The sequence below is a fragment of the Protopterus annectens genome, chromosome 3.part1 (genome assembly GCF_019279795.1).
Source record: "Protopterus annectens isolate FY-2018-M chromosome 3.part1, PAN1.0, whole genome shotgun sequence".
Lineage (NCBI taxonomy): Eukaryota > Metazoa > Chordata > Ceratodontiformes > Protopteridae > Protopterus > Protopterus annectens.
Window position 1 is genome coordinate 1,869,070,084 of NC_056732.1, and position 14,500 is coordinate 1,869,084,583.

The following is a 14,500-nucleotide window of genomic DNA, read 5'->3' on the forward strand; positions in this document are numbered from 1 at the left end:
GGGATTTATACCTAGTTTAGTAAGTTTATGTATAATTCCAGGGTGGGGGATGGCGTCAAACGCCTTGGCAAGATCTAGATAGGCTGTGTGAACCACCTTACCATAATCTACAGCTTTCGTGACCGCTGCAAAGAAGTCTATCAGGTTTAGGAGACATGATATGCCTTTTACAAACTCAAACTGGGTGGGGTCCAGAGTTTGGAGATTACCAATGTCATTGTTTATAAGTTCCATGATGATACATTCCATCGCCTTGCAGACCAGGCTCGTCAGGCTAATGGGGCGGTAGTTCCCGGGGTCCGTGGTGGCTTCCCCTTTGTGGAGTGGGATAACCATCACTGTGTGCCATTCAGTGGGCATAAAGCCTGAGGTGAGGCTCTGATTGAACATGGTACTCAGGTGGGGTGCCACTTCGTTCTGTAGTTCATGTAGAACACAGCCTGAGATGTTGTCGGGTCCCATGGATGCTGTGTTCTTGGCTTTGGAGAGTGTGGTTTTTACCTGTGCAGCCGTGATTACAGGAACTTTTCATTCTTCCGGTATAGAGATGTACCCTTTAGAGGGTGAGAGGGGGGTAAAGTTAGCACTGAACCTATCTGCCAGGATGTTGGGAATATTAGTTGGTTCTGTATATTTAGTGCCATTGTGCTGTAACTCAGAGCAGATCTGAGTGTTGCCGCTGAGATTCTTGACATAGCTATAGAATGCTTTGTGGTTGTCTTTCGAATCAATGGTGATCTTGTTTTTGTAACTTAGCTTTGGAGGATTTTATGAGGAATCTCAGCTTTTTACTGAGGCTGACCAGGGAGTTTACTCTTTTTTTCAACAGTTTCTTTCTTCTGTTGTAGAGTTTGTTTATGGCAGGGGACCACCAGATTGGCTTCCTTTTTTTTGGAGGATAGCATCTTGGTTCTGTTAGGGATTGCACGATCCATGCACTCGTGTAAGTGCTTATAAAGTGCACTTGTGTAGGATTCAGCAGTCGTACCTCTATTGTCCATCTGCATGGGTCTTGTGAAGTTTGCCAATTCTGTCTTAAGAAGCGTGAAGTTGGCTTTGAAGAAATTTTTTATGGTGGTTTCTCTAATGGGGGACGGGATGTGGATGTCTAGGGTGATTAGCTTGTGGTCGGATCTGACCAATGAGGAACTGACCTCTGGTGTGAAACACCAGTTGCCCATGTTGGTAATGACCAGGTCTAGGATATTGCTGCCCTTGGTGGGGGTGTGGATAAGTTGAGCCAAGGCGTTGGAATTTATGAATTCCAGAAAACGTTGAGCAAAAGAGTTGGTAGATGAGTAGTTTTCCCAGTTAATCGTGGGGTAGTTCAGATCGGCCATTATTAGGGTGTTAAGTTGTACCCGAATATTTTCCAGTGTATCAAGAAATGAGGAGTGAGAATCCTGGGGCATGCTGGTGGATCTGTAGCAAGCTACAATTTGGATTGCGGTCTTGTCCAGAGTTAGTTGCACTTGGATAATCTTGGATGCATTATGCTGAGCAACTAGCCTGGAGGTGTGGATATCCTTAATGAATATGGACATGCCTTTGCTTTTAGTGTTTCAGTCCAGATTAGGTGGCTGGCTATCTTAACTTCAAAGTTGGCTTTGTATAACCTAATTACCCCTCTTAGCTGACTATTTTGATAACAAAGTTTCTATCTTTATGGGAATTACCCTTCCTGATTTTTGTCATAATCTTTTTCCTTTTGTTGTATGTCTTGTTTAATTTGGGATTCCAACAGGGCAGTTTGTTTCTAGGGCTAGTTCTGGGCTTACTTCTGGTAGGTACAACAGCCTCTAATCAGAAATTGATATGGTTGTACAGAGTTTCTGACAGCAATTCAGTATAGGCTGCTGTGTTCTTTGGGTTGGGAGGAGCATTGAACTTTGACAATCCACCACTTAATAAAAGGTAATTTGCCTTGGAATAGTTTATGTTATTGGTTTTAATGGGATTACGGATCTGATTTTGATTTAAAAGGAGATAGTTTTATGGCTGGACCCTAGCAGGGAAGATAAAATAATTTGGGGGTGGTCAGCATTCTCCATATTTGTAAGCATGAAGTCCAGTGTGTTGCAGCCTGTAGTAGCCGTGCTCACTTTTTGGTCAAGATTGTTTGTATTTATGAAGTGCAGGAGTCTCTGTAACCACAGATTTGAGGCCATGTAGGATTCCCAGTCTATAGAGGGGTAATTAAAGTCTCCCACGAGTAGGGTGTTAGGTTGGATGGTAAGTGTCTCCAGTAGGTCCATCTATGCATTGTGACCTTCTTGGGACATGGAGGGTGACCTATAGCTAAGACATGGTATGGGATTTTGTCTATGTTGAGCTGCATGTGCAGGAATTCCAGTGCCTCATCCTGTCTGACCACACCAGAGGTATGTTTGTTATCGATGCATATTGAGACACCTATTCCTTTAGCCCTTGTCTGTGCAGCTTCTGGTCTGCAAGTATGGAAGGCACTGAAACCTTGTACTTCTGGGGTACTCTCTGCCACTTTAAACCATTTCTCAGTAATGGCACTAATATTTATATTTTAGAGTGTGACTTCAACAATTGGCTAAGCTTCTGGTGTCATTCAAAGGGGATCCAGAACGTAATAAATCTCTTTGTCTTTCTCTGGACTGGATTGTCGTATTTAGTTTTACTGCTTTGCTGTTTTTCTGAGTGCTTTGTCTAGGGATCCAGTATCTGTCTGCCTGGGACGACATGATCAACAGACCACGATGCTTTGCCAGAGATGGTCTGCACCTGTCGCCTCTGGGATTCAGGTTACTGGCTAAGGCTCTTGCCACCCCTATAGTGCCTGTTTTAGGAAAAGTTCAAAGGACAAAACCACCACTGTAACAGGTACAAGCATGCAAAATCTGAAGGTAATCCTACTCAATGCTAGAAATCTAAACCTCAAAATGCAATCTATCGAGGCACTCCTAAAAATGGAGAACATCGATATCTGTGCAGTAACTGAGACCTGGTTCAAGGATCCAGAGAGCACCCCTGCAATACCAGGCTACAACTCTTACCACACTTTTCGGCCACCAAACCAGGACTGAAACACTAAAGGTGGAAGAGTGTCCATATTCACCAAGGATATTCACACCACCAGGCTAGTTGCCCAACACAATGCGTCTGAAATTCTTGGGTCTATATTACATATTCGAACACTTAAATGTTCGAATTGCTAAAGATTGACCTTTAGTGATTGAACATTCAAATGTTCGAATATGTAAAAAAATAATATTAAAAAAAAAAAAAGAAAAGGGAAAGGGTTTAAGCAGGGGGGTAAGCCCCCCGCTACTTAAATATACCAACTCCGAGATCGCACTTTAGTGCACTACAGTGCGGAAATGGAAAATTTCCCATTCCCTACACTGTAGCGCAATCTTGGAGTTGGTATATTTAAGTAGAGAGGGGTGGGGGGTGCAGGGGGGCTTACCCCCTGCCTACGCCCTTTAGTTTTTTTTTTTTTCATTTTTTTTTTTTTATATTTGAACATTTAAATGTTCGATCACTAAAGGTCGATCTTTAGCAATTCAAACATTTAAGCATTCGAATATGTAATATAGACCCAAATTCTCCAGGTGCAACTAACACTAGGTAACAGTGCAATCCAAATTGTAGCTTGCTACAAATCCCCCACCATGCCCCAAGATTCTCACTACACCTTTCTAAACATAATGGAAAATATTAAGATGTAACCAAACACCCTAATAATGGGTGATTTCAACTACCCTGCCATTAACTGGGAAAACTACTCATGTACCAACACCTTTGCCCAACGGTTCTTGGAATTCATAAATTCCAATGCCCTGGATTAACTAATCCATAGTCCCACCAGGGGCTCCAATATCCTGGACCTGGTCATTACCAACATGGGAAATCGATCCTCCACACCTATGGTTACCCCTTCGTTGGTCAGGTCTGACCATAAGCATATCATCTTTGACATCCACATCCCTCCTCCACCCCCCAGTAAGGAAACTGCCATAAAAAAACTTCTCCAAAGCCAACTTCATCCTACTCAAGTCAGAAATGACAAACTTCATGACACCCATGTAGATGGGAACTGAAAGTTCGACTGCTGAATCCTACACTAAGGCACTGTACAAGCACATCCACTCGTGTATGAATCGTGCCATCCCAAATAGAACCAAGACGCTCTCCTGCAAAAAAGAAGCCAATCTGGTGGTCTCCTGCAATAAACAAACTTTACAACAAAAGGAAGAAACTGTTGCAGAAAAGATGAAAAATCCCAGGATGCAAAAAACTTCCTTACCAGCCTCAGTAAGAAGCTGAGATCCCTCATAAAATCCTCCAAACCTAGTTACGAAAATAAAATTGCCAAAGATTCCAAAGACAACCACAAGACATTCTTTAGCTATGTCAAGTATCTAAATGGCAATGCTCAGATCTGCTCTGAGCTACAACAGAATGGCATTAAATATACTGATCCCAAGGATATTGCCAATATCCTGGCAGATCGATTCAATGCCAACTTCACCCCCCTCTCACTCCCTAAAGGCCCATCCCAATATGAAAAGATTGCCAAATTCCAGTAATAATGGCCACACAGGTACAAACTGCACTCTCCAAAGCTAAGAATACAGCATCCATGGGACCAGATGACATCCCAGGCTGTGTACTACATGAACTACAGAATGAACTGGCACCTCACCTAACTGTCATGCTTAATCATAGCGGCACCTCAGGCTTCGTGCCCACTGAGTGGTGCACAACTACAGTTATCCCACTCCACAAGGGGGATCCACCTTGGATCCTGGGAACTACTGCCCCATCAGTCTGATGAGCATGATCTGCAAGGACATGAAACATATTATCATGGAACTTAAAGACATTGGCAACCTTCAAACACTGGACCCCACCCAGTTTGGGTTCATGAAGGGCCAAGCTTGTCTCCAGAACCTGATTGCCTTCTTTGAATCAGTCTCCAGAGCTGTGGACAAGGGTAAGGCGGTCCACACAGCCTATCCAGACCCCGCCAAGGCCTTCAACACCATCCCCCACTCTGGAATAATAGATAAACTTACTAAGCTGGGTATTAGTCTCTACATCACTCAATGTGTTGACAAATGGCTTACTGACAGAACCCACACTGTAAAAGTAGCCAACTCCAAATCCAGCTCCAGACAAGTGACAAGTGGCGTACCTCAGGGTTCAGTCTTGGGACTGCTCTTGTTTGGCATCTACTTCTCTGAAGTACAGGCCAACATTAAGGGAATCTGGCTAACAAAGCTTGCAGATGGCTGCAAACTGGGAGCCATTATTGAATCCCCGAATGATGTGGATACTCTACAAAAGGGCCTTACAGAAAGAGATGTTTGGTGCCAGAGCCATGTGCTCAAGCTTAATGCCAAGAAATGTGTAGTTATCCCCTTTGGGAAAAAACATGTCCCCGTGAATTACCACATAGGTGGCAGTGCACTAAACACCGAAAGTGTGATAAGAGACTTAGGGACACAGGTGGACAGTGGTCTCACCTTCGATAACCACATCGCCACAACAGTCAGGAAATCCTTCTATGTGGTACACCTCATCACTAAGGGCTTTTCATTCAGAAAAAAGGAGGTCATTGTCCCACTGTACTCACCCCTCATTAGACCCATTATAGAATACAATGCCCCATTTGGTATGTACCTCTGAAGACATCTGCAACAACTGGAAAGGCCACAGAAATACCTCACTAAAAGAATCACAGGCCTAAAGCAGATGTCCTCTGCTGACCATCTAAAAAAACTCCAGCTGTACTCTGTCATCTACTCAGAGGTGATCTCTGCTTAACATACAAGGCCATGTCAAATCCAGAGCTGTTGGACATGCTATATTTAATGAAATCCCAATCCTCAGAGCCACACGCTCCAGGGATCTAAACCTTGTCATTACAATGAACAAAACATGCTGGAGGGATAGGTTCCTGACCCAGAGACTCCCCAGACTCTGGAATAGACTGCCCATACATGTCGAGCAGACCACCTCTTTGGCCATCTTCAAAAGGAACCTTGACGATTGGATGGGAGATAGGAAATTCACGTCAGTCGCCCTGCTAGACAGGGGCCCAGGGAAGTAAATATTGTGGGAAGAAATATCCAGGGAATTGTTATGGTTTGGCTTGTATAGGCCCTAGGGCCAATAGCCTAGTATCAACCGATGAACTGATGAACTGATGAATCTATGAACCTTGAAACAAGTGTGTGCTTTTGTTGTTTAGGCTCCTGACATTGAGCAGTAACTACCTGAGGTTGCAGATGAGTTGAGTTTGCTATTTTGGTAGATTTGTCTACTTGGCATTGCCTAAAAATGGTGCTATGGGGTGGATAAAGATTTAGCCAGTATTCAAAAGCCCAGAGATGAGAGGTGCAGACCATCCTTGGTAAAGCAATGTGTTCTGTCAACCATGTCATACCAAGTTAACAGACATTAGAACCCCTTTGAATGACACCAGAAAGGCAGCCAGTTGTTGAAATCAGTCATTTATTGCTCATATTGTGGCATCATCCTTGGCGATGGCAACATGCTACTCAGTACTTGGCTCATACCAGCCTGGGACACATAGTCTGAAAGCTCCATAACATCTTTCTTCATAAAGCCCAGGAAGGTACGTAGGTGATTTACACCTACATGGACTATGATGTAATAATACTAGTACCTGTGGAGTAATAACTTGAGTGTGTGTGTGTGTATGTGTGTGTGTGTGTGTGTGTGTGTGTGTGTGTGTGTGCGTGTGTGTGTGTGTGATTTGGTGGATTGTGGCTCCAGATAAGCAGCTAACAGTTCTCTTCTCCTCGTTCAGCCTGGTTAGAGGGACATCAGTACCTCTTATAATGGAGTCTCTTATGATGAACCATTATCTTCTCCTTGTTCAGCCTGGTTAGAGGGACATCTGTACCTCTTACAATGGAGTCCCCTATGATGAACTATTATCTTCTCCTTGTTCAGCCTGGTTAGGGGGGCATCAGTGTATCTTACAATGAAGTCCCCTTTGACATCAGCATATCTTCAATGAAGTCCCCTTTGACATCAGCATATCTTACAATGAAGTCCCCTTTGACATCAGCATATCTTCAATGAAGTCCCCTTTGACATCAGCATATCTTACAATGAAGTCCCCTTTGACATCAGCATGTCTTACAATGAAGTCCCCTTTGACATCAGCATGTCTTACAATGAAGTCCCCTTTGACATCAGCATGTCTTACAATGAAGTCCCCTTTGACATCAGGATATCTTACAATGAAGTCCCCTTTGACATCAGCATGTCCTACAATAAAGTCCCCTTTGACATCAGCATGTCTTACAATGAAGTCCCCTTTGACATCAGCATATCTTACAATGAAGTCCCCTTTGACATCAGCATATCTTACAATGAAGTCCCCTTTGACATCAGCATATCTTACAATGAAGTTCCCTTTGACAAGAGTCCTGTGATGTGTGTTTGCTTTCCTTAGGGGCTTAGTGTTTGGTGTTACACTGAGAGTGACAGCAAGTGTGGTGTTTTTACTGAGTGCCTTTGGGCTTCCTGAGGCATGGCTTTGGCAACAGGTGGTCTAGGCAATCTTTTTTAAGAGCCTCAGCATATGTTAGTCTATGTGTCTGTTGTATATTATGTGGGGTGGGTGCTGCACGCTGGCTAAAGAGAAGGTAAGAAATTGCTCATCCGTGCTGTCCAGTCCTTCGATTTGTGAGCTAGAAGGGGGTGGTGTATTGGGGTTAGAAGGGTATTAAGGATGGTTTATTGGGACAGATTCTGTTAAACAATACTAAAGTTAACTAACTGATTTTTACACAATACTGACTAAATCTGTAGATATTGCAACTCCCAACTAACTGCTCTAAGATTGTCAGCGCACAATGTATATGCATTATATTGCTGTTTTACAGGGTACAGTTTTATGAACCATTCTTTCTAGGTGTTTGCTACTGTACAGGGCACTGCTAACCCACACAAATGTACAAAATTTATAGCAGCACAGACAAAACAGAAAACTAACTAATGAGCCCTCTGACCAATAAAATTACTACACAATGAGTCCTTTTGTGCATTTCAAAATTCAGATAGACCAGGCAAATACCTTCTTCAACAAGATGAATAAACCCAGCCCTCCTAATGTAAAAATACAGCAGAAGAGACCCACAACTGCAGTGCTAACACAAGCCACTTAAATAACTAGCTGGAATTCCTTGCTGAAGGTGATTAATGTGTCCAATAGTGACACTGCAGTGCAGTGTAGCACTATGGGGGCTGCACTTCTGAATGTGCCATCCTTTGGAAAGATTTAAGACTAAGACCCTATCTGTTTAAGTTGTTGGTAGTTTATGTGGATATACAACATCCCACAGCAAATATCAGAAAGAGTAAGGGAAGTTCTCTGATGCCCTGTTAAATGCCTCCTAGTAGTATAAATAACATCTTGGTCTCTCCTGAAAAGAGTTCACCAGGCTAATGGGACTGCCCCAGTCAATAAACAGTGGAGAAGACAGTTTATCACATTAGGGTCTGTAATTCCTCATAAACTATTAAAGAGAAAGAAGGATTTTTAAAATTTTGTGGGATTATTGTCAAGATTTGTATAAGGCAGAAGGAGTAAGCTCTGAGCTGGATGCCCTCATTATCTGAATACTGTTCATTTGACTAGTTTAAAAGATTGCATAAAAGAGGAATTGACTCAGGATTTTACCAGTCAGGAAATAGTGGTAGTGTTAATGAAGTAAAGGTAAAACCATGGGCAGAAATGCTCTCGCAACAGAGGTTCGGTTGTGTAGTGAAAATGTATTATATGCTTATTATTGTTTACACTTTTGTAACCTCAGACTGAATTCTTTATAAAATTGAAGTTATATTATTTTTATTTCTGCTCTGCTCTGCTTCAGAGAGCAAAAGGCTAGAAAACCTCTATTTGTGAAAGTACAAATTCCCAGAGTAAGGGCTGTTAGATCTACAGAAAATAATGTACAGTGACAACTGGTGCTTATATAAAGCTATTTGTTTAAGATCACTTATAAATAATGTTTCTATGTGATTTGCATAGCAGAGCTGAAATGTTGGTTTTCTGATTTCTTTAATAACTGTACATGCTTAAATTTTCACTCTGTAACTTGTCCTAGATGCAAATTCAGTGTTTCTACAAGGCCATCTATGTCGTATAGTATTACTAGACTGTATCATACATTTGTTATTAGATAAAGCTTATCTAAGTAAAACTGCTTAAAATGTTAAGAAAATTTAACGTAAAAAATAAAATGTATATTTCTGAGAAAAATTATGCATATCCAATAAAAATTAAGTGACATCTTTGTAAGAATCAGAAAATCATATGATAACACAAGCCCATCCTATTACAATTGGCCATAAAAGGTCAAAGGTTCAACTGCTTGTTAAGGTTATTTCAAACTGGCAAGCATGGCAGTTTTGAAATAATGCTTCTCTACTTGGAAACAGTAAAACGGAATTGTTGGTTATTAGAAACATAAAATGTCATCTGCTTTTTTATAATGTCAGAGTCTTATTTTTTAATATTATCATTTCCATGACAGCTTCTGTCAAGGAGCCAGATAGTTTCTACCTGGAAACAATTGTTTGACAATATTTGGAATATGGTACTGTGTTCTTCACCCTGGAAGCAGAGGATTATTGCTGTTATTAGAAGAAAGGCAAGAACCCCATGGACCCTGCTTCTTACAGGCTGATTATGGGCCAAAATCACGATTATAATGTCGTTGTGGGAGTCTTGGCTGAAAGGATAAATAAAGTTATCCCACAGCATTCTGACCAATGTGGCTTTGTGGGGGAAGAGGGAAGGACTCATGACAGTATCCTAAGATATTTGAAGATTATTTATGAAGCCTCAGTAACAGGGGAGAGTGCTGCTTTATATTCTTTGGATGCATAAAAGGCTTTTGATAGGGTGCAGTGAGCATTCTTCTTCCAAGAAAATAAGTCTTTTCAATTACCTGACAATTTGATTTGGGTCCTAATTGGCCTGTATCAGGGGCTGAGCAGCCAAGTGCTCCAGATTGTACGGAACGCTCCACATTTGAGATTGAATTAGCCCACTGCTCTGCTGTTCTGCATTGAACAGTGCTGGCTCCACTTTCCAGTTTTTGACTGGCTCATGTAACACAATTATAGCCAATTAGCAATGTGCTATATGAGCCAGTCAAGTAACTGCTCCTGAAACAAAGGGAGCAAATCAGGGGGAACAGAATACGGCCACTTATTGCAGAGCACAGAACAAGAAGTACATTTCTGGGGTTTAAAACCTTTGTTATTTTAACCTGCTGAATTGTGATATCATACAAGCCTCTGAATGGTGTGTATTCAAAAGGAAAGCTGGATGTACCTTAAAAGCACAATTTAATATTAAAGTGCAGTCTCCGGTGGTTTGTGGGCATAATACTTATAAGTTATTGGATATTTCAACACACTGTTCTTGAAGAAAGATCATGCTTGAATTATTAAGTTCATTCAATTCAATCAACTTACTTTTTTACTCTGCAGCATTCTGAAACATTGTAGACAGAATGCTAATATATATATGAACTATTAATGAAAGTCTGTCTTCTTATGTATTTATTTATTTGTGGTTTGTTGACCGGGAAAGTCCATTGGGCCTAGGTGAGCCCATTTTCAATGGAGGCCCGGGGAGAAAAGCTCCAAAAAAAAATAATTTGCCAAATCAACAATAAAAACTCCAATATAGTATTTGCAATATTTACAATAATAAAAGCAACAGAACATTCAAACAATAGTTAATATATATAAGGACAATAAAATTGAACAATTAAATTGGAAAAATGCATACTTTTTTGTTTTTAGATGGGAAGAGGTAAGTGGGGTGGATAGCATCAGGTGTGGTGAGTGCTAGCTACAAAAAAAAAAAAAAAAAAGAAGAAGACAAAGCATGGATGGGGACCGGAAGAGGGTACATACCTCTCAAATGTCCAGATTTGTGCCTTATATTTTTGGTCTGTTCCTCATAAAGTTTGTGTTTTTTTGACAAGTCACTAAGAATCCAAGTCACTAAATAATGCCATACATTCTCTGATTCTGTCGATGCTCGAGGTAAAGGTATCAATATTTTTAAAGTGTCCCTGATTAATTCTTTATTTGTGCCTGATTATGTTTTCATTTGTCATTGATTGGTTAAGTTAATGGATTTAATTGGGAGAAAATGTGGAGGGGTTGGAAAACCAGGTGCTGAAGAGCATTTTTTAATAGTTGCACTCGAATACTGTTATATAGTTATTTGCTACTGAGTATATTGCCTTTTATCAGTGGTTTCTGCTGACTTTGTTTTATTTATCAACATGTGTCTGATTGAATTTTTAAAAATGTACAGTATTTGCTAACTTAATACTTCTGGTAGAAAGCCCATTTCAACTAGGTCCCATGGAAATGGTGCATGAAGCAGTGTGAAAATAGGGTGTTCCACATTTTGACATTTTGTCACACATTGCTAGGGTCTGTGTTCCACCACATTGGCCTTTTAAAAGGTTGAGACCTACAACTGGAGGGTGCTGCTCAAGTTAAAATTTCAGGTAGGTTGTCCAATGTTTTGTTGATGACCAGAGGCACCAGACAATGGTGCCACTACATCTTCTATATAGAGCCACTTGCTACTAGTATTAGGCAGTTGGTCATTAAGGGAATCACTTGAGTCTTATTAGACTTGAAAGTGGCCTTATATGTGGATGATGTAGTGGTTTCATTAAGCAATCTATGTGAGGATGAAGAAGTGCTATTCAGAATTATTAAACACTTTGGGAGAGGTTTGGGGGTACACAATCAGTGTGTCTAAAACTAGGGCAATAAGGATTAGTCTTCCACATAGGGACCTGATTCTAACTTGGAACCCTAGTTGGTGGACATGTAGTCCAATCAAATATTTAGGGGTGTGGTTGGGTAGTTCTTATATAGGCTCCACTGCCACTACCTTGGATAAAGTCCTTCACAATATTAATTAAAATTTCTCACAGTGGGAATTAATTGGGAGCTCAGTCAGAAACTCCAGGCTGTTCTTGGCATGTACTGTCTCATTTGCTTTAGTAGGTCCAAGCTTTTGGACTGCCATCGAGATAAAAAAAATACTTAGTCTAACAAACTGGGAAAAGGATGTTTGGGGAGGAAGACAGACCCCATATTTGTTGGGAAAACTAACTTTTCCCTATGAATTGGGAGGGTTGGCACTGCTGAACCCAAAGGCACATCTTTCTGAAGTACTTTTTTCATTGACAGTCCATAGCTCCTCACTGAGTAACCCTCCTAAAGGGGTGCAAATAGCTAAGCAGAGGAATAAGTGGTTGGGAGGACTGGATATTTTGATGCTTTCTGAGGGTTAAATGCTCAGCAAATAGCACTTCCCCTGTTGGATGTGGTATCCTCCAGAATGGTAGGTTATTTAGTAGGGACACTCTCAAGCTGTAGAGGGAGACAATCATCCTTATAGGCTCCTTCTTTGGGACAGGTAGAGCTGGTACAGTGGGTCTTATGTGGAGCTGACTAAAGACCAAGATAAAGTATTGGAATCAGCTGCAGAATGGGAGTGGAGTACTGGGGTGAGAAGAACCCAGTGCAATTTTGGATCTTCTTTATAGGTCTCTTTTTTATTTCTCAGCATAAAAAAACTTCCCTGTGCCACTATACCAGTTGATGCTAAGCCCGTGTTATTAACTTGGATTATGAATTTGGGATTTAAAGGTTGAGTGAGTAGGGGGTTAATTTCCCAAGTTATGTCACATCTTCATTAATTTGCAAAAAAGGAGTAGCCCTGAGTATGATGAATAATTAGAGTAGATTTCTAGGAAGGGATAGCTATTTTAAACATTGATCACAAATTTGACAGGATGCCCCTTTGGTCACTAGGTTGAAGTAATTCAGAATTTTCACCTGGAAGTGCTTGCATATGTATTTTTGTACTCTGGCAAAAGTAAGTAAGGTACAGAGGCATGGTGCTGCAGGTGTGGGCCGGGGAAACTGGGAGACTGGCACATATATTCTGGGATTGCAGAGAATTAGATGAATATAAATTGATCAGTTTATCAGATTAGATATGATGGGTGAAAACAGATCACGAAGGACAGGAGTTTTTTAGGAATAGATTTGGATGCTGAGGTAAGAGGCGCAAAGGGGTCAGTATTGGAACTCCTTTAACTACCTAGTAACAGACTGATCACTAAGTTCTGGAACGTGAGAAGGAAATCTGCTGGGTGTGTTCTGATTGTAATGATTGTGCAGTGTAAGGCAAAGGACAGAATGCTTTGTGTGATGCATAAGGAAGTAAGGCTTGCAGAGTGCTCATGATAGGACAAACATAAAAACAGTTTACAGTCTTCATATACTCACTATTGAGGAGTGGAGCATGTCATTGGGGTATAATTTAAAAGCTTTTCTCATATTGTAATTTAGACAAATTCTCTCTCTAGTTCTCACTCTTTCCTCTTCTTGTTACACTTTTTATCTTACTCTACTGGTTTTGATTCTTTATTTTTTTAAATTTTCACAACAGGCTGTTTTAAAAGCTAGAGCATTAGCTTGAATAGAAAGTCGGGTTAATGTACCCTTATAGTCTAGTTTCTGGTTATAGATTTAGGGAAGTTAGAAAGTCCAGCAGATGTAGGTGACTAGTAATAGCTTTATTTTAAAGGGGCACTAGCTCAGATTTTTTTGCTAATTGTTCACATTTTAGTACTGTGTAAGTCACAAGTTCAACCACAGGTGAGGTTTTCAAAGAGCCTTGTTGACCTACCTACAGGTCAGGTTACACAAACTCTCAGTGGGAATTGTTATAAGAAGTGTTAAGAGCTTACAGTTGAAGTTTGTCCTTTTACATTTTCCTTCCCCCACCCATGAGCAATTAAACTTGTTGAATGACTGGATTTTATTTAGCTAGAGATTATATCTTGTCACAAACAGACCTGGAGCCTCTTTAGCAATGAAATGATATCTACATTACCATGTAGTTGTTTTCGCAAAACTGTGTCTAATATTTATTCAGGCCTTGGCAATAGTATTTTTGTTTCATGCTTTTTGCTACAAATCTTTTTCCCTCCACTGGTAATTATTTTTCATATAGTCTGTTATTAGTGTTGCTTGTTAGTGTATGTGTATTCATGTAGGTGCAATTTTATAATCGTACAGAATTTTTCTCATTTTACAGCACAGCATTGCTTTGGAAAGTTGTGCCTTGCAAAGAAACATGTTGAGTAGCAAGTGCTCTAGTATTCTAAAAGAATAAAATGTTTTGCATCTTTTCTCTAAAACTATCAGGCAGGTTTTTAGAATCTAATAATTGTTCTAAAAGGATTTTCTCATTAGCTGATGTTGTATGTTGTCCTTCAGATATTACACCATAGCTATTTGTCTAATACTGATTCTGTCCTACCATAACTCTCAACTTTGTAGAGCAATAATTATAGACAAATAATTGGGGGGACAAAGGGCCAAAACTAGGGACAATTTTTAAATATTGTACTTACAAAGTTAG